Genomic DNA, 22,012 nt, shown 5'->3' with positions numbered 1-22,012 from the left:
CCTCAAATAGAGTGCTTCTGAGCTGTGAAAACAAGTATATAATCCTACATAATTTCCACGCATCACCAGATATTAGCGACATTAGAGGTGGAACTTTAATCATCTTAGTAATAAAAATCTGATGAGTTAGTTTGGTTAATTTAGAGCCAATCTGCTCATTTGAGGAGGACATCAAAATGTTGATGATACATTTTTATGAGCTAGTTTCTGAGTGTCTGTGGGGTCACAGCTACAGTACCTTTGGTGAGCATATGGATAAGAACAACCCTTATTGAAAATACTGTACATGATTATGGCGACGTTTTTGGCCAATATTGCACATTTCGTAGAAATGTAATGTCCAATGAGTAGAGCTAAAACGTGACCATTGCCACATTTCTATTATGCTACTACAGACACGTATTGCAGCATTTTTATTACGTTACTTCATGCACGTAATGCAGTGGTTCAGAATTCAAATGTCCGGTGAGTGTTGCCAAAATTGATAAATAACATAACATAACACTGCCAAAATAACATACACCAAACCCAACCCTAAACCTAACTGATAGTCTTGAAGAATGCAAAAGTGCCAAAACGCTATTTTATCTTCCTTCTATGCGGATTTGAGCTGCTTTGTTGAGCCATAGTTTCAGAAGAATCGTATCGGACCGCTTCACCTCACAGGTTCAACGCTGAATAGAGGGAGCTACCAAGCAAACCTACTGCATTAGAAAACCCATATAGCCTATACCAGGGGTTCCCAAACATGTTCCTGGAGCCTCCCCAAAACACTGCATATTTTGCATGTCTCCTTTATCAATCACACCTGATTCAGCTCATTAGTAGAAACTCCAAGACCTGAAATGGGTGTGTCAGACAAAGGAGACATGCAAAATGTGCAGTGTTGGGGGTGTTTGGGAATGTGTTTGGGAACCCCTGGCCTATACCAAGCTGGATATTTGACGCTAACGCTCAAAAGTATCAATTTCAAATCTCGCAGCATGTTCAAATTGTTTTGAACTCATAATATTGTGCAAGAGTTTTTCCTGCCTCTAGTGTTCATTTCAACTGAAAACTGCAGCAATTCATACTTAAAAGCACAATTTTTGAGTTTTGCAGAAATGCACGTAGAGGCACATATTTCCAACAAGCCTGGGAAGTATAAGAATCAATCTCAACCATTCATGAACATTTGAGTACTGTCAAGTCAAATTTGACAGGTTTATGTCTTGTGTGGCAATGTTATAGACAAATATTGTTTGAAAGAAACACCCTTTGTAAAGTTTCGCTAAATCGGGTCTCCAAAAAATATGACATTTGTCAACGTAATCAAGAAGTAAATTTCTTGTTGTGCAGTGTTTCATAGATCATAGCCTGGTGGCGTTCTGCCCTCTTGCGCCTTCACCCTTTTAGATTAACAGCCATCTGTTTCCCATTACCGTTTGTGACAAGGGCACTGGGACCTTGTGGGAGTCACAAATTAAATCCTTGTGTAAACCCCTCGTTGAAGATGAGGTGCGATATTCGCAGCTGGTAAAAGTAGACCACATGCAAACATGACCACACACCTGTAATTATAGCAGCGCTTATATACATGTGAACATTCTTAGCATGTTAATCAACCCTTCTCCCATCTACCCCTATCACCACACTTTTACTTATCACATATATGTTCAAGTAAGATTCCACCAGGTTCTGCAATGTACTTGATCAACAGATAAATACCCAAAATTATCAAGGTGCAGCAAATGTGAGGGAAAAAGGGTGTCACCTAAAGTATTAGCTGGTGGATGGTGTTATGAATACAATGTGCTAATGAAGAGGTGACTTTATATATTCTCCTTTCTTCTTAATCTCCTCAATTTGTGAACAAAAACATAATTATTCTTCTGTAATCCACAATAATTGTTCAGTTGTTTCTCTTGTTTCTGTGCAACACAATGTGATCTTTCTTTTTGTCTTCCATGCAAACTCATGTTTATCTGATTTGTGTGATTAAATGATAGTCAATATTCACAGGACCAAATGACTCTATGATGTCTCAAAGACAGTTACAGTATATATTTAGCTTTGCATGTCTGTGTCCCTAGTCTGTCCGCTCCTCATTTGTAAAAACCAAACAGGAAATATTGAAAAAGACGGAACAAAAGAAAAATAGAGATGTAGAATAGGGATGGAGGGGATATTAAATCTTTGTTCCATTAAGCAATCATATAATTTTAAACATCTGAATTGTATTTGTAATAGATCTAGATGCCGTTTGAATAGTCATAACTACAATTGATTTTTCTGCTGAAATACCTTCTTTTAATCCAGTTTATTGTGAAGAAATTTGCTAAATGATTTGCACCATAATACCTTAATTCCCTCCATCTATGTGGTGGGTACCCTGAGTATATACATAGTGTGTAATCAGTAGCATTTTTGAAGACTGTGCATGTGCATAAATGTGTTTAAGGGAACCCCAGAGTAGCTCTTTTGCCATATACACAGGTCAACCTACTAGAGAATACCAATAGAATGGACAGCTTTGCCAAGAAAACAGGCCTCAACATAAGAACCACCAAAACCCAAGAGATGCACATCAATGCAAGATCTGTTGAACCCATTACTATGGATGAGAGTCCACTTGAAGATATTGAGGAGTTCACCTTGGCAGTCTGTTGAGCAAGGACAATGCTGCAGTTAAGAACATTAAAGCAAGTCTAGATAAAGCCAACAGTCCATTCACTAGACTCCAGACCATCTAGAAATCTACACAATGCATGCTGCCTCAGAAGAAAGATGAGACAATACAACAACAATGTCAAATCTGTTCTGCTGTATGGGTCAGACTCCTGGCGTCTCATCAAGTGCGACATGAAGAAGACAGGTATTCCACAACAACTGCATAAGTAGAATTTGACATATCTTCTGACCCTACACAGTCTCATCCCAACTCGTGACATATTGAAGCTTGGTCAGGACCGTTTTGGCGTCGCTTTTTGATGCTCAAGGTACCCCTTTAGCTTCACTTTTCGATGTTAAGGGTCCTCCGTTGTTTTAAATAGTAAGCCCTTAGCGACAATATGCCAACGCGATACTGGGAATTTTATCGTAATAATTAAATGATATGTTGGGTAATAACATTGCCATTATTGCATATATGTAGGGGTGTGATTTTTCAATGTAAACAGTCAAAACTGTTTTATTTATATTACATTATTTACACATTTATGAGCACATAACCCAACCCCTGCCCTTAAACCTGCCATCTGTCAATAAAACACAAGATATATCAGGCGGATACAACTACCGTCATAATTTATTTAAAAAGTATTAATATTCCAAGTCTTCCGAGGCAAAAAGACTGATTTGTGAGAGGAACAGATGCGATCGCCGTCTCCGTCCGCCGTAAAGACTTCCTGGGTGTTTCTCAAACAGAAGGCTGAATCTTACCGAGGATGCGTCCTTCCTAGTTCAGTCCTTCAGAGTCTTGTAGGCTAGAGTCCTCATCGGCATTAAACGCTAGAATAAGACGGTCTAGTAAGTGCGCGGGGCTATGTCACATTTGTTCCCGCCCTCACCGTCACAGCACAAAAACACTAATAAAACTTAGTTTTGGAAAAAAAAAACTTTGTATTACAAATCTTTATATTATTTGGCTTTCTATTAATGCAATACAATGAAAAACCGCCGTCTACAATCCCTGTGTCTTCAACGATTGGCAGTTTAGCGTTTAGTAAGTAATTTACACCAAAACAAAAGATAACATCTAGCCTATCCTTTCATGTCCGAAAACATTATTTTTGTCTTAGATATCATAATAAATTCAGACAAGCTCAGTACTGACTCGTTTTTCATCAGTTTATTTTCATGAAATGGAATGGGTACAAAGGATTGTGGGTGATTGAAGGTCGCAGAGGATACATCCCATGCATCCTTCAATTTCAGCTGAATAAAGGACGCGAAGTGAAGGCTATCTTCCAAGGGTCCTTCCGATCGGGATGGCCTTCAGCGACGTTTGATGACGTGGCAGCCGAAATATGCAGCCTTCGTAGGATGCAGTCTTCAAAGGGGGGCAGCCAAGATGGCGTCGTAGCAAGACAGGTTTGCTGGAGCTCTTAAAAAACTTTGCTCAGATCCCTGGTTGTTTAAAACAGTTAATGTTCAGAACTAACTCTCCTTGCTATGCACAGCTATGCAAGGAGAACTCTAAACGCTGAATTGTATGCAGTTGTTGGACAGGCTGAGTACACGCTTTTACCCGATACACCTGAACCTAACCCTGCGAAAAAAAGTAAACCGAGTTCCAACAGTCCTTCAGTGAGTGATGCCATGCTAATAAGATTCATGCAGAGAATGGAGGCCATGCACAAAGAAACTTTGCGCCGAATTCAAGGAGTTGAAAAAACGGTACTTGAAAACTCAAACTCTATTAAACAGATAATCAGCTCCCTCGAATTCCACGGTGAACAGGTGAAGCATTTGATTGATAAAACTGAGGAACTGGAAAAGAAAATCGTAAAATTGGAGAAAGACAATGTCGAACTTCGTGATAAGTATAATGATCTGGATGCGTACAAGAGAATATGGGATCTTCGTGTCACTGGTATTCCGGAGAAAGCAGGAGAGAACATAAAGCAGATGATCATCGACCTCTTCAGCCAGGTTTCCCCGAGTATCGCTGCAGATCTACCTCGTGGAGTTGACATCGCTCATAGGCTGGGACCTGCTGCGGAAAGATCCTCTCGTCGCATAATTGTCTTGTTTTCGTCGCGGTTCCAGCGGGACAAAGTTTGGAGAGATGCCAAAACTCAGGGAAAAGAAGATCAAGATCTTCGAGGATCTTTCGCAGAAAGACAAGGATGCACGATCTCTCCTGTGGCCGACGTAGCGATGGGAAGGAAAGAGAGCTGGCTTTCACGGTCCATTTGCTGTGATTGGGGGTAAAAGAGTAACCGCTAAAGACGTAGCCAACACTTGACATGTTGGCAATGCTTATTCAACAAGCAACTGTTTCTTCTAAGTGATTAGTTTGAATAAGTGAAAGAATTTCTTCTAAGTGATTAGCTTGATAAGTGAAATAATTTCTTCTAAGTGATTAGCTTGATAAGTGTAAGTGTTTTATATATATATATATATATATATATATATATATATATATATACTTATGAGTTGTTTTTTATCTATTTATTAATTTTATAATTTATATTTTTTTCTTTATTTATTTTTATACTTATTTTTTTATTGTTAATTATTTACTTTACTTTGGGCTCTTACATCTTTACTCAAGCTGAAGTTTAAGCGTAGTCTTTGTTATTCTCTGAACTTAAATCTGAACACCTTATTCCTGGTTGAGCTGTTGTTGTGGTTGTTGCTCTTTTCAGAGGATAGCGATTGAACGAGTGTACTCTTTTGTTTCACTCAAACTTTGTTCTTTTCTTGTTTCTTTTCTATATTGTTTGTGGTTCATGTCATTGTCTTTAATATCCTTTAATGTCAGGGGCCTCAGGGATAGTGTCAAACGAAAAGCTCTTTTTTTGTTTGCTAAAAAACACAAATCTGATTTCTGTTTTCTTCAGGAATGTCATTCAACTATTGACGATTACAAATGGTGGAAATCTCAGTGGGGTAATGAAATTTGGAATTCACATGGCACCGAACACTTTTGTGGGGATATAGTAGGGTCAGAATCGGATAGCTTAGGTCATTTTCATTTATTAGTAATTTCACTTAACCAACAAACTGTAATTCTCAGAAATATATATGGGTACAATAATTCTTTGGATAATGGATTTTTTTTTAACAAAAGCTTACATATTGGTCTAATACATTTCCTAATGCATTTTTCATTTTAGGAGGAGACTTTAATGTGTCATTTAATAATTCTTTGGACAGATATCCTCCAAAAAGGACCGCTTGTTCTTGTCCTGCACTATTAGACCTAATAGATAAGTTTGAATTGGTGGACATTTGGAGAGAGAGATTCCCTAACAATTTAGAGTTTACTTGGGCCAATGAAAGTGGTTCAAGGCAATCTCGTATTGATTATTGGCTCATATCAAAATGTATGTCAAATTTTGATCTGAATGTCGGCATTCAATGTACTCCATTGACCGACCACAAAACTATCTTTATTAATACGCCTTTAATGGCAGATTATGTAACAGGCCAATGCAGAGCTTCTTTGTGGAAACTTAACAGTTCACTGTTAGAATTGCCAGATGTAAAGGATAGAATTAAAGAATTAATTGCTAGCTATTGGAAAGCAGCCACAATTCAAAATTATTTTGGTATCAATTGGGAGCTTTTTAAGTTTGAGACAGGTGTTTATTTAAGAAAAGTTGGAACACTTTTAGCCAAAAAAAGAAGGGTTCTTGAAGACAACCTAATCATGAAATTATCTCAGTCTAATCATTTATAGTTCAAGGTATTCAGAGCAGACAACGTCCTCATTTCTAGACTCTAGGTTATATCTGAAAGTGAAAGATTTTTCTGTGATAGCATTGTTACTCCTGAGGAAGTACAAAGAGCAATTAAGAGTTTGAAAAAACAATAAGTCCCCAGGGTGTGATGGACTTACAGCTGAGCTGTACAAATTATTTGCTGATGAACTTATTCCCTTTTTAACTCAGGTTTTTAGAGAAAGTATTGAAAAAGAGGCTTTACCTCCAACATTGATGCAAGGTATCATAACTTTAATTCCTAAACCTAAGAAAGACCTTACCAATTTAGACGACTGGCGACCCATCACACTCCTTAACAATGACTATAAAATTTTCGTCATAATATTTGCTAAAAGACTTAAAGATTGTTTGGATACTGTCGAGAATCAGTCTGGATTTATGAGGGACCGACATATAATGAATAATATTAGATTAATTTTAGACTTATTGGATTATAGTGATTTGCTGGAATATAACAGTTTTATTATTTTCCTGGATTTTTCTAAAGCTTTTGATTCAGTTGAACATAAATTTATATTTAAATCAATGGAAAAAATTGGTTTTGGTGAATATTTTTGTAAGGCGGTAAGAACTCTATATTAAAACGGTAGTAGCACAATTAAATAAAAATATGGTACTTCTCCTAGATTTGACTTGTCACGTGATATTAGGCAAGGGTGTTATCCCCTTATTAATTTCTACTAGTTTCCCAGATATTCGCTTCTTATATTTCTATTAGTGGTCTTCATGGTATCTCTATTGCTGACAAACAGATACTCATCAGTCAGCTGCTGATGATACCACTCTTTTTTTGCAAGATGCTAACCAAGTTCCTTTAGCATTAAAGTATATCCAGCAATTCTCCAAAGCATCAGGCCTGTTCTTGAACCTCTCAAAGTGTGAACTCATCAAAGAATGTAATTTGTCAGAAATTTGTAATATTCAAATCAAAGATCAAATATCTTATTTAGGTGTTATTATAACAAAAAAAAATGAATTAGAAAGATGCTCCTTAAATTTTAATCCATTGAGAGTACTCAGAAAAAAACTGAATATGTGGCTCCAACGTGATCTCTCATTGAAGGGAAGAATCTTACTAGCCAAAGCTGAAGGTTTGTCAAGGTTAACATAAGCTGCTCTCTCTTTGAATGTTGACACTGCCATTCTTAAAAAAATTGATACACTGCTTCTCAATTTTTCAAAAAAAAACAAACACCAACTGTTCTTTCTGTTTAGAAAACAATGAAACATCTTTACATTTATTCTGGAATTGCTCTTACACAACATCATTTTGGTGTGACATTCTTGACTTTATCAAATGTTATGTGAATCCTAATTTTGAGTTTACTTATAGCAATGTCATTTTTGGCTTTCATGAATGTGAAAAAAAAATTATGCTTATTTTATAAACTTTATTTTCCTTTTAGCTAAATATCATATTCATAAATGTAAATTTTCTAAATGTAAACCTTTTTTTTTACGATTCAAACTTGAAATTAAAAAATATTTTGATTTTATTGAGTTCTCTACAAACTTGAAAGCCATAAGAACATTGACTTTATGGAAGGACTTGGCTTTCTATTTTTACAAATGCATGCAAACCATTAAATTAAGACAAACAACTGAAAACAATGTGACGATATGTGACGAGTTGGGAGTGAGACTGGGTTGTCTGGCCAGAGAGGGTCTCAAATGTTGAGTTATATAAGTCCTACTTATATAGTGTGGTGAAATGGCTTGGGCATGTCCTTCAGATGGACCAGAACTGTATCCCAAAAGTACCTATGAGTTTGAGACCACCTGGAAAAAAGAAGCAAGGAAGGCCAAAAACATCCTGGAGGAGGTCTGTAAAACCTGAACTGAAAGAACTCTTATGGGGTGAAGCACGACATGCTACCAATAACAGAACAAGATGGAAGCAGATTGTCAAAGCCTCATTTTCTGTAGGGAACTCAGAGACATGAAGAAGAAAATTACTCCACCACTTTTATGAAGACATCATTAACGACAGATTGACTGGTGTGCAACAAAGTTACTACGGTTTTGGGTTAGACTTTATTTCGATAGTCCACTTTAGACATTCTACTAATTACAAGTAACTTTGTAACTACTTGTCAATTACATGTCTACTAACTCTCAGTAGGCAAGGTTTAGGGTTAGTAGAATAAGTTGACACTTGCAAAGTTTCTCATAGTCAGTATGTTGTATGTTGTGGACCCATCAAAATAAAGTGTTAGAAGATATTACACAGACAATGACTTCTAGTTGACATGTAGTTGCAAAGTTACTTACTGTTAGTAGAATGTCTAAAGTGGACTATCGAAATAAAGTGTTACCCGGTTTTGGGAAACAGATGTGACTATCAAGTTGATTTTTACAACAATGCAATATGCAGTGGTTAAGCAGCAAGTTACATTGCTGTTTGAGAAATGCACAACAAACTGATACACCAATATTGTCTTAACCAATGGTGTGAGTTCAAAGCGGGATTATCTATTTGCTTAACCAATGGAAAAAATGGAGTATGTTCAGGAAAAAGTTTACATTGCAATTTTGTCAGATCACAATAATGTCACAAAAATTATACACTTCACAGTATTTTAAAGGTGTAGTATGTAATATTGACAGCTAGAGGCTGAAATAGGTACTGCAGTCTTAATTCAAAATAATGGGGAGAATCGTTTCTCCCACCTTATCCTTCTCAGACTTGATGCTCACTTGGGTTTCCAGATTGAGGACATGCAACAGGAACGAGCACAATTGACAACTGAAGGCAACAAGCCTTACACTTTAAGTTGAAATAACAAGTATGTGAACTTAGCATGTTTCCTAAATATCTGCAAACATATGGTATTTTAATGCTTTAGGACAGTCCAAAAATTTCATTCAGCACTATTAAATAAGTTTTTATAATTACTTCTTGGATCTTGGATCATTTACAGTAATTATGCCAAATTACTCAAAATTATTCTCGAAACTACTCTTTAAATTTTTCTTGGAGTTTTGTGACTTTTAGACTATGTCTGTCAGCAATGAGGTCATCTACTCTATATTCTATGCTTACAGTTGACATAAATAACCTTTAGCAAATATACACATTTAAAATGTATAGTGTTTTGCCTCTGGTAAAAATGTACCACAAATTATTGGTGCAAAATATTGATGACTCATCTTGCATGCAGGGTTATATACAAATTTGTCTAATAAAATTCTGTCTTGAATGAAAATGCATCTTCCCCTTATGCCACCTGTAACCAGTTAACAATACCAAGCAGCAAACCTGAGTTTGCCAGGCTGTGATGTACTGTAAGGCTACTGGCTATTAAAAAAGAAGTATACACAATATTTTATAAGTCCCACCCCACATTTCTGTTTCAATAGAAAATGTCAAAACCAAAAATAAAATTGTGTTCTTCATACCATTTCATGGCACCTTTAAAGCAAAATATCATTTGAGACAAAAATCTGATTTGCTTTACTAGTATGAATTGTCTACCTCTGCTCCTGCCAGGCGTTTCTGAGGTGTCGACCTGCTTTTCTGTGAAGTCTGTAGGACTGATGTTCAATCAACAGATCGGGACCTTGACTAAACAGAAAGAGATTTGTTTGTGGAACACAGCGCAGGGAGATTGCACAAGCCCTTTGTAGGTGTTTGCTTGAGGACAGTTAACGGGGGAAATATGATCTCATAGAGATCAGGCAGAGCCTCAGTCCTGTGGGACAGCACTGGAGGTGATGATGATGACAGGTGACACAGCGCGCTACACCGGGGTGACAGTGGATGACGGCTCCTATTCTTAGCAGGCAGTCGCTGACTGCAATAAAGTGTTACTGACTACATTATTCTGTCACTTTGTGCAGAGATTGATGTTTGATTTGTTACCTGTTGTTTAGGCATCGTGTGTGTGCACATACTCCCACATGTTTATTTGTGTGCGTGTGTGTGCATTTTCTTATGTGAATGTGTGGATAATGAGTTTTCATAAATAGATGATCTTTTGGGAGAAGCCACCTGTTTGAAGTGAAATTTGAAAGAAAAGCTGCATTGAACTCTATGATCAGTATTGTCTAGCGCAATCAGGGTTTTCCCTGGAGTACGGTACTGTGGGAGGTTTTCATCTGCACATTTCTTCTCATTTTTCAAATCCCTGAGGTGTACTAGTCTAGGAGCAGATGAGATGTGAATTACACTATATCTTAAGGGATTTTCTAGAGATGGTTTCAAAAAATGATTGTGACATAAAACATACTCTACGCAAGTACATTAATGCAAATGTTACTATGCAAGCTCAATTTCATGCACAGTTGAATTCCACAAAGTGCCAAAAACAATTATAATAGGACTTTATAACAGATGATAGTGTAAAGCTGAATACACATCTGGTTTAATGGCATGCATAACTGTGTCACCTCCTTTTCCCCAGATCTATTAATTTGTAAAAAATTCATGTCATTGGGTATAAAACGACAACAACAACAACTTTTATGTTTTTTTTCTAAAAAGATTGTACTTCACTGTTTGTTTGTTTGTCTGTTTATATATACATATATATATGTATATATGTTAAGATTTTATTGTTCTTTTGGTTGGTTTGTTGGTTGGTATAAATGTAACGTCTCGGTTACGTATGTAACCCTCGTTCCCTGAAGAAGGGAACGGAGACGTCACGTCGCCACGGCTGCTGTACCACCGCTGAGCGGCCGGGTCACCGGCTCGGCTCCTCAGCGAAAAGCTGAATATGTGCTGCACCCGCTGCCTACTTATACTCACATTGTGATTAGCGGCAGCTGGATGCAATAATCGCATGCCAATATCCATTGGCTTGTTTAGATACTCTCGTAGGGGATTGGTCTCTCTAAGCGAGATCCCAATTCGTCGGTCACCGACGTGACTCGGAGTGACCGACTGATAGGGAACTAAGCAGTGAAGTAAAAATAAATTTTACTAAATAAATTGCACTAAGATGTGAGGAAAATATGGTGCATATACACACAGTTTTGAAAAGAATATGACTGCACTGTAAAACCCGACAAGTCACGGTAACTCAAACCGTTTGAGGAAAATTGAGGCAACTGAGGATTGCCTTAAACCATTTAAGTTTTAAAACTAACAGTTATGACAAGTACTATGAACTTATTTCATTTCAGTTCACTAAAAGAAGATATACATTGCAATTAAGTGATTAATTGAGTGATAATTGAGCATTAGTGATGAACACCTGCTGTTAACAAACAAACAGAATCACTGAAGAGAAACGAGAACTAAAGAATCTAAAAACTTTTTTTTACATAGAAATGTCTTCTTATTTATTATTATTATTATTATTAAATAATAATAAAGATGTGCACTAAGGTGTGAGGAAAATATGGTATGACTTGGTTACATCACATTACATTTTTAGTCAATAAATTGAAACCTTTCTAGAAAAGAAAATGTACAAAAAAAATTAAAAACCATCATGATTTTTAAACTGGATTTTCATGTTGTAGACACTTTTGTAAGCCAAGACTTGCTCTTTGCATTTATGTACTTCCGTTGTGTTTATTTCTGGTCTTATTCTATATGATCCACTGACAGCTGTTCTTTTGTCTGAAATGAGCATTCCAAACATGTTCTCTCTATAATTTAGGGCTACTGTGAAATATGTCTCCAAACTGAGTTTTAATCAGCACGCAAAGCTGTTGTTCGGTAAATGGTTGTCAGGCACCTCCATTAGCCATTAAGAGGAGCCTGACTGCCATCAACACTGAAAACTGGCATGCTCCACTCCCACAACGAGGAGAAAACATCAAAACTGGTTCTGATTCATCCACGGGTCATGATTTTATCACCCTTTTGTAAATGAACATCGATACACTCACCTCCAAGTATTTAAATATCATCTCCATAGCGTGTCGCTGGGCTAGCATGTGGAATCACTGTGCTAATTAGCTTCGACGGGTAGAGTCGGTAGTCTGTTGAGAGCCAAACAATGCTCTGTTATTGGAAGCCATCCCTCGCAGTCTGTGTATATCTGCATCATAATAGCTCGCAGGTTTATGACAGTATAATTCCTACGGTGATTCAGAGCACATGAATAAAGCTGATTTGACTCATAGCAACGGTTATTTCGAATGTTTTTTGTGTGTTTTATGCTCCCAAAAGAACAACGTCATCTAAGCCTTAATGATTTTTGATTTTTCTTGAAATGACTAAGCTTGAAGTCAACATTATTCTTATGACGTAATTTTGACATGTTTTGTACAAATTCAAATGCATGTCATTCACTTTTAGGCCTACTGTTCAGATAGCAACTGTGTCAGATTGATCCTCAGCACCAGACTACAAAATTTCCATGGACTGTGTGTTATACAGTTTTGAACATGCTAAGACTTCCTTGGTCAATAAGGTTCACCAGAAAGACCCCACTGCTATGCTGGTGCACCAGGTAGAACTTCACCAAACCAACACTGACCAGTAGGGCTGGGTAAAACTATAGATTTCTCGATTTTAATCGATTCTCATTTTTATGAAACCATATCAAATCTTGAATCCTCTGTAGTGCCTCAGTTCATCAGAAGCGGTGTTCTGACGATTTGTGCTACCCGCTCAGATTGTGCTACCTCCCATTAATGAAAGACCCTAATTTAGAAAAAAAAACTGTGAAAAAAAATATTTCATTTATAAGTTGTTATGGGAGGCCTCTAATGCAGAAATAAATGAGTTTTAAAAATTTTCATATTTTAGTACGTTTTTAGTGAAATGTTGTAATATTACAAATTGATGAGTTATTACGAGTTTCAGTGATTTTACTAACTGTCTGAACAAATCTAAAGAAGATCTAAGTGTTCATTTGCAGGGTGTCTCTATTCCCATTTTGGATGGCATCAATGACATCATATACATTATAAAAGGATGACTTTACCTGTCAAGTAGCTTTCTGAAATGGAAAAAAAAAGACTGATTATTTTTAAGGCTTAATAATCTCAATGCAAGTCAAACCCAATGTAAACTTTTTTAAAAATTCACTGATTTAGCAGAATTCACAAGTTCCACAGATTTCAAACAATACTGTCTGATAGCTTATTGTGCTCTACTTATCATGATAATAGCAGATCTATCCCCCACATTCCAGAACATTATCACCTGGCCCTCATGCATCAAGCACACATTTGAGCAAACCAGTTAAGCCCAAAAAAGAAAACAGAGCCATATTATAAAATATAGTTTTAAATATTGCATGATAAATAATTTAAAATTCTCAAAGAAATCATTTATTTTTTAATTCAACTTGAACTTATTTACTGTAATAATAATTTAACCATTTAACTCAAAATGGTAACAAATAAGACATTAAAAATCAATATTATATTTTCTCAGACAAAAATGGTCAAAAAAGTATGTTGCTAACTATTGAGAAGTACAATTCATTCATGTAATGTGTAACGTGCACAGGCAAATTTTGCTACCACTCTAGTAAAATTACAACATTGACTTAACAAAATCGAAATCTAATTTAATCAAAGTATTTAACAGTACCTTAATATCTGCGTGATCTACACATATTACTAATCACAGAAAAAAAAAAAAAAAAAATATATATATATATATATATATATTAGGCATTATACTTGCATGTTGACTTATCCAGTCCAATAAAAAAAGGTGAAGTCCCTTGAGGCAAGTGTGCAGGTTGTGTAAGTTTATGGCCGGGTAAACAGACCTATTTACAAAATATACCACTCAATAACATTGCAGGACTGAACAATAGGACATACTAGTTGTGTAAATGTGATCTTAAAGGCTAAAAAACAAATACAGGCTTATTTTAGTGGAGCTAAAACCGAGGTTGTAATAACACAACAGTGAGCCTTATTGAAAGGATGGTAGCACAAATCAATAGCAAAAAATGCTACCTATCAGATTGTTCTACCAGCCAGCGTCTTATTCATGTGGTTTGAGGCTTTTTTTAATGTCCATACCTACCTGCCCCTACCCTAAACATACCTGTCAATACCTACCCTTACCCTAAACTTACCCTTAAAACAATGCAAATATATTTTTGGTAGCACAATCTGATAGGTAGCATGTTTCGTCGGTACAGCGGCAGCGCAAAGCGCACAGCGTACGTGAACTGATCACCTCCTCTTTTCAATACCAGTTTATTAGTAAACATGAATAAACATCTGAAGGTAAGTAAAAAAAAAAAAAGTACAACTTACCGAAATCAGTATCCTGTCTCATGTAATCGCTCAATCAGTGTAACGTCACATTTACCTCAGAAAACAATTCGGTCACCATAAACTCATTAGTCAACTAGAAAAATTTACTCGAGAGAGGAGCATTTTGCTAAATGTAGCCTATGTACCATATAACGTATTCATTATCATTTTTACTGTTCTTCAATTATTTATGCTTGGATAAATCAAATGTTTATAAAATGTTATTGTAAAATGTGGTTAAAAAATGAATTGGAGTAGAAATTTTATTATGTAATTGTAACATGTAATTTAAGTGTTAGTATATAAACCTATTTGTATACAAATAGTAATGTAGTACCAACTGACTTTTTTTTTTTCCTTGAGAAAATTGGGCATGTACTGTACCTGATATATCCAAAATAATCGATATTGATTGGAATCGAAACACAAGCTTCTGAACATGAATTGAATCAAATTCTGAAATTTGGGTCAAATCCCAGCCAGACCAGCCTGATATAGAATGGGAATTTATGCTAGCCTAGTCTTTTCGATGGCCATTGGTCACATTTACATTTGATGTGTTAAGTGACCCAATTTCAATTTTTTCCTCCCATGTGGCACAGATCGGATATGACCGATGAACGTGTAAACACATGGATTCCGATATTCTCATATCTGTTTCAGACCTCTTTCATATGTGGAAATAAATCAGATATGAATCAGATATGTGCATTTGATTCTGCCATAAGCGGACAGATAGTATATTCCCTGTGACTGTGAGTCGTACATCATTGAAAAAGTGACAGTAGCGACTGACTCAGACTCAGGTGGATGCTTTTACACTGTTGCTAGATAGTTTTTTAGTCCATGGGTTAAAGTGACCCAACCCCACACAACTAATTTCAGAGAAGGGGAAAACTGTGTAATATGTAGTTTTGAAGAGCAGTTGTGCTGGATTTGTTTTGCAGACCTGGCAACCTGTAAGTAAATCTACACTGGGTTGTTTTGCCAAGTGTACGCAGTTATCAGATATTCACTTTTAAAAGAAGATTTAAGCTGGTGAACAGAAAAAGACGTAGTCAACAAATCGGAATAGGGCATCAAGGACTGCAGTGTAAATGTGGCCAATGAGTCCTCAACAGAGCCATCAGTTTACTCGGGCTATTCACATCTGGCTTGCCTTGACAAGGGCGCACCTGCTTCAACTCTGCATTGACAGCATGCATCCATGGACAGCAGGCCACAAATAGCCACTTCACTCCCAGTCCTTCACCCACCCATGGATTCATGAACCAAGAAAGGTCATCCGCAGTATCAGCCCAATAATGTCTCAACCTTGAGGAACAATGGCCCGTCAAGTGAGTGACATTATACATTTAGTCTTGTGTGGAGTGTTTTTCAAAGACATGAATAACCATTTAACATGTTGTGAATCGTGTAGCAATAAAATATCTTTTTAAAAGAACCTGAGGGTTAGAACAATGTGTAAAAGGCAATATATTTTTGTCCTTGAAACGAAAAAATTCTGTTTCAATCTTGAGTTTTTTATCACAGTCCTTGCTAACACATAAAGCCCTGTGTAAATCAGCAGAGACAGCCGTGTCAGAGAGGATCAACATCAAAAAAACAAGAAACTGCCGTCCATCAGAGTAGTTCACTCAGAAGTGAAAATTCTGTCATCATTTACTCACTAATGGTTCTTAGATCATGCCATTTACAATCCATTTTGCTTCCATAATCTGACGTATTTCTGAGTGAAACAGGATATTTAATAAAGCAAATTTCATGATGTTATCCATCAGAAATTGGGTTGATCATAAAAGTAGGAGTTACATACCAGAATGGAGCAAGAATGATGGCTAAATAAAACAACTCATTGAAAATCTCCTCTCTGCTCAAATCACATATGAGTTTATGCATATTCAAAACTCAATTTTTAAGTTGTTTTATTAATGTATGAATTTGGCGAGTTTAAGTGCTTTGCTGCCAGAAAGGAAAGGAATCACAGAGAACAGCAGGTTCATTCTTACGTTTTCTTAAAGAAATGCTATGAATCCAAATAGAAGATATTAAGTAAGGAAAAAAGTAGCATGCATTCACTGTTTGTAGTGAACTTGCTGACAATCAAGAATTTCTCTTGATATTTGCTGTGGAAAATTTATGCAATATGCATCAAATTATTATTTTTATGCATGAATATAAAAAAAATGACTAAAACTTAACATTCACTACACCAATAGTTCACTTCTTCTCCATCTTTAAAGTTTATGGTCTGCACAATTCAGAAACTCGGGTAACAAAATTATCTTTGCGTTTCCCAGTCGTAAATAAGATTTGAGAGGCTGTTCGTGTCCAATTTCCAACTTGGAAACTTGTATTTACTATAATTGTGATAACACATGAAGGCAGCATTAGATCAGGGGTTTTCAAACCGTTCCTGGAGCCTCCGCAGTACTGCACATTTTGGATGTCTCCGTTATTGGACAAATCCATCTTGGGTCATGCAGTAGTCTACTAATGACCCAATAAGTTAATTCAGCTGGCTTAAATCACACTACATTTTGAGAATGTGAAATTTCTATGGACACTGCTATGGTTGTAATATGACGTCACACTCTGCAACTTTATTTAAACATATTTCAACATATAATACATAAAAAAATTCAAAACACGCAATCTACTCCATTTGCGAAAAGTGAAAAGTTAGATGACCTTCTACAGCAGAGATTCTGGATTGCGCATTTTATAGACATTGTCCCATAAGGCCACAAGAGAGGAGTCATAAAATGGCAGGCAAGCGACATAGTTGATGCTGTAGGTCACATGACAAAGCCAACATGGCAAATGTACCAGTACTTCTGGATTGTATTAATATATCACTCTAAAAAAAAAGTTGAGACAACTTAAAATTTTAAAGCAACCAGCTTTTTGCCGATTTTTGAGTTCTCTCAACTTATTTTTGTAGGAGATTCTCAACTTTTTGTTGTATAAACTTAAAACAACAAGTTGAGAAAACTCTAAAATCTGCTGAAGTTTGTTGCCTTAAAATTTTAAGTTGGCTCAACTTTTTTTTTTTTTACAGTGTACTCACACATACTACATTTAACATACTGTTGCGAGGTAATTCTTACATCAAATGTAGAACCTATTCAGATTTTTAATGCAACACTGGTTTAGATGATTTGATGTCACTTGAACCAAAAACGCTTTTTTTTTTCTTTCTCATAATTGAATGCAACACATCAATTTTAATATGGGGAAACAAAAATGAGATTAGTGCTAGATTAGCAATTAACTTCTTTTTTGTTTTGATCTGTTTCTCATGTAAACTATTGTAGGGCATGGGTCTTATGAATTACTTTTATGATAAAGTGCTTTGCGTGTGTGTATGGAAAAGAGCAGTGTGAACATTTTCCCAAAATTTCTCCTTGTAGAAAAAAGGTAACACCTTAGTTTAGTTTCCAGTTCTCACTATTAACTAGTTGCTTATTGGCATGCATATTACTAGCATATTGGCTGTTCATTAACACTTATAAAGCACATATCAATGCCTTATTTATTCCATGACCATATGTTATATCCATTAAAGGGATAGTTCACCCAAAAATGAAAATTAGCCAAAGATTTACTCACCCTCAAGGCATCCTAGGCGTGTCTGACATTCCTCTTTCAGACGAACACATTCAGAGTTACATTCAACATTGTCCTATCTGTTCCAATCTGTATTATCGCAGAGAATGGTGCCCCTGTTTCTGAATCCGAAAAAAAAGTATCCATCCATCATAAAACTACTCCACACGGCTCCTGTTAATAAAGGCCTTCTGAAGTGAAACAATGTGTAAGTTTAAGAAAAATGTAGATTCTTAAAACTTTATAAACTGTAATGTCCAGCTTCCATTCGCTCAAGCAGGCGCGTTCAAAACAAGACGGTCGAGCGTATGACACAGGTGTAACGTTTTCATTTTTGGGTGAACTATCCCTTTAATCCACCCATACCTAAACTTAACAACTACCTTACTAACTATTAATATGCAGAAAATGTGAAGTTTATTGAGGCAAAAGTCTGGTGAGGCAAAAAGGTGCCTAAAATAAAGTATGAATGAAAAAATCGTAATGATGACAGAAGTTTCATTTTTGAATGTACTATTGTGTTGGACTTCGTCTTGCATTAAATGTGGAAATGTACACAAAAAGAACAACAGAAAAATAAATAATAATAACTGTTTTCAAAAAGAAAATAAATCAAAGGGCTGAACATTTCCTAATAATCTAGCACTATTTGATATTCACTGAAACCCTGCGTGGGATTTTAGGATTAGCACTGCATAGTCCAGATTTCCAACTCTGACTCAAGATGTGCATTCCAGTTGGTTTCAAGCTCCCAATGCTGCAGAGCTGACCCGTTCTCCCTTTGACATCCAGGCCTAGACCACAGCCCTCTCGGCAGCATGACAGCTACGTAATCACACCCAGACCAATAACACCAAACAGAGCTTTTGCTGAAGCCCACGCCCCAGCATTCTGCTCAATCCTTTGGGCTCTATAGGCAGTATCAGTCCCTGCCAGAGCCTTTGAGCAGCTGCACTGTCCCACCCAGCCAGTGTCTTCCTCCTCCTTCAGCCAGAACATTCTGTGCAGATGTTGGTTTGGGATAAAGACACAACACACAAGCTCTGTAAAGCAAGTCTTTGCTTCAGGTCTGGTGTGATTCCTACACATCCTCAGTCTAATGATGGGAGGACATACTCCTTGTTAGTGGGAAGATAATGGTATTTGTCCGAAATGCGGCCAGACAGACCTCACTAAATAGTCTGCCATTGCCCAATAGTGTCCTCACAGGCTCTTCTGACATAAATATGTCAGATAACATATTATATACCATTAGTCAGTATTTTACATACAGGAACAGACTGCTTCAGGAATGAGCCCTAAAACCCAGAAATTAGGTTTTGCACATCTGTTCCATCGATCTGAAATCAATTTTAAATAGGTTGTTGGTTAAATGTCTGAAATAGGGTCTGTGGTTAATACAAGCTCAAGATGTTTGAGTTAGATTTCTAAGTTTTTCTGTACCTACAGATATCACATCTACTCGTTAGTCTGTTGTCACAGCCTTTTTTGCGTTTACACTCGCAACTCACATTTTCTTGTAGATTTTTTTATTTCTGGTGATTGAATTTAGGCTTCAACATTCATAAAATCGAACTTGTTGGTCATTATCCAAACAAGTAATCCAAAGCCAACGGACAGTGATTGGGCAGGCAATTGCCTGGGCCAAGCATTTTGAAGGGACCCCCAAGGGCTGATTATTTAAACAATCAGAAATGTTAATATTAACAGAGTGTCTATTTACACTAAATGCAAATCTTCACCCACCAGTATCTGGTTGGAATAGACAAAATTACAGAAGACGCACAATATACAATAGAAACAGTGGCACAAGATAAGAGTTTGAATCCTCCTTTTGCCAAACTCATTCTTCTCCCTTTTCCCATAACATAAAAGATGGGAAAGGTGTTTATTTTCAATAAAAATTAAATAAATAATTGAAAGTGTCAATTAAGTGCCTCACAGGTATTTATTAACAAAGAGTTTATCGGTAGAGTTAGGAGTAGATGTAGGGAGAGCATTATTATCCCAATAAGGTGGCATCCATTTAACAATTTGAATAAATATGATCCGCAGTATGTTATTATTGCATACTGTTTTATAATGTACTAGAATAATGAGGGGCAGATATCCTTCACTCTTTGCACTAAGCATCTAACTTTTACACTTATTGCAAAGAATATACTGATATTTTTACATAGTGTACATAGAATCTATCACTATTTGCATGTAGTGTAAATAGCATATATTGCCAAGTAAATAGCTGCTGCAAATAATAAAATAAAGATTAATTTAAGATGCTAACCATATATTTCTACTATATGGTTGTAAATATAACGATTGTATCTTTAAGATTGTACATTGTTGTACAGTAAAATGTAATTAAAAATAAGCACTTTAATGTCTGCTTTAATATCTAAAAAAATAAACAATTTATGTTATATTATGTGTTTTCACTACTTTTTGCATGTTGTATAATTATATCTCTAGCTAACGAAAATTTTTTAACAAAAAACAAAAAAAAATGTAGGGTTGCCTTTGCCAACGGACTACTGATAACACTAATAATAAACAATAGCACATTTCGAATTAAATAAATATTAATGTCTAATGTCTTATGCTAATGTCAGAGAGTCACCGCAGTCTCCACCAACGACACTCACCAGATCCCAATCCCTTGATTTTATGATCACCGCCACCTGCCAGCACTAATCAGCAGCACTATATCCCTGCACTCCTCCCATTCACTCACTGTCTGGTCTCAAACATTCCTTGTTGACTAACCTGACCCACTTACCTTTTGTCTACCTACCAGTTGCTCCAGTGTTCCTGTCCCTGTTCTCCACCGCTCCAGTTCTCCACCGTCTCCACGCTCCACTGTTACCTCCGGATCCCCTGGAAAAGGAAAAATTATATTCACCCTCAGATAAGCCCCTAGAGACATTCCCATTCCCCGCCTGCTTACCTGGACATTCTGCTCATCGCATTCCCCTCTGCTACTACTCAATAAACCAGTTGATTGTATTGCACTTACCTCTGTGTCCTGTGTCTATCTGCTGACAGTTAATGAGTTGAACCTTATTATTGCAAAAACTCATTTTTATATGAATACATATGGATGTATTATGTAACTTCATACAGTACATATGAAAGTATTAAATATCTATTTCCACAAGTATGATTTGTCATCATATTGGAAACCTAATCTGTATTAATTATGTTACGGGAATGTACACACATGTTCATGTGAGATGACTTCATACAGATACCCCCTACTAAGTGTGTAGAGAGCAGTGAAGACTGCCTAGTGACCCTGTAAATCTAAACCCAAGTTAAATCATTGACAACTGAAAAAAAAATCTAGTTATTAATGGCTCAGCTAATGATCCATTAGACCCAAGACCTGTAAGATGATGCTTGATTAAACACAGCTGAAAGAAACTTCTGTTATTAAACACACCCAGCGGCCTACATTTCTTGCACTCTTTGTGTTCAGAAAAACTTACAAGCATGATATAGATGGATGACCATCGTCTACTTAAAAATATTATGTCTTCTCTGAGTCATCTTGCCCCATGGCTAGAGATTGGAGACATAATGTTTTCCTTTCCTCGTGGTCCTGACTGTCAGGGAGTCTCAACCCCCATCTTGCAGCATGGGATGGACAGGGAGTGTGGTAGAGGGAATACATTATGCAGAATGCAGAGCCCATTGTCTCTGGTCCACTGCACCTGTGCAGTCGCTCTAACTCTAAATCTGAAAGCACAGCAACAGGGCAGAAGGTGAGGAGGGAAATTAACTTAAGCACACAT

The sequence above is a fragment of the Barbus barbus genome (assembly GCF_936440315.1).
Source record: "Barbus barbus genome assembly, chromosome: 16".
NCBI classification, from domain to species: Eukaryota; Metazoa; Chordata; class Actinopteri; order Cypriniformes; family Cyprinidae; genus Barbus; species Barbus barbus.
This window is presented reverse-complemented; position numbering follows the sequence as displayed.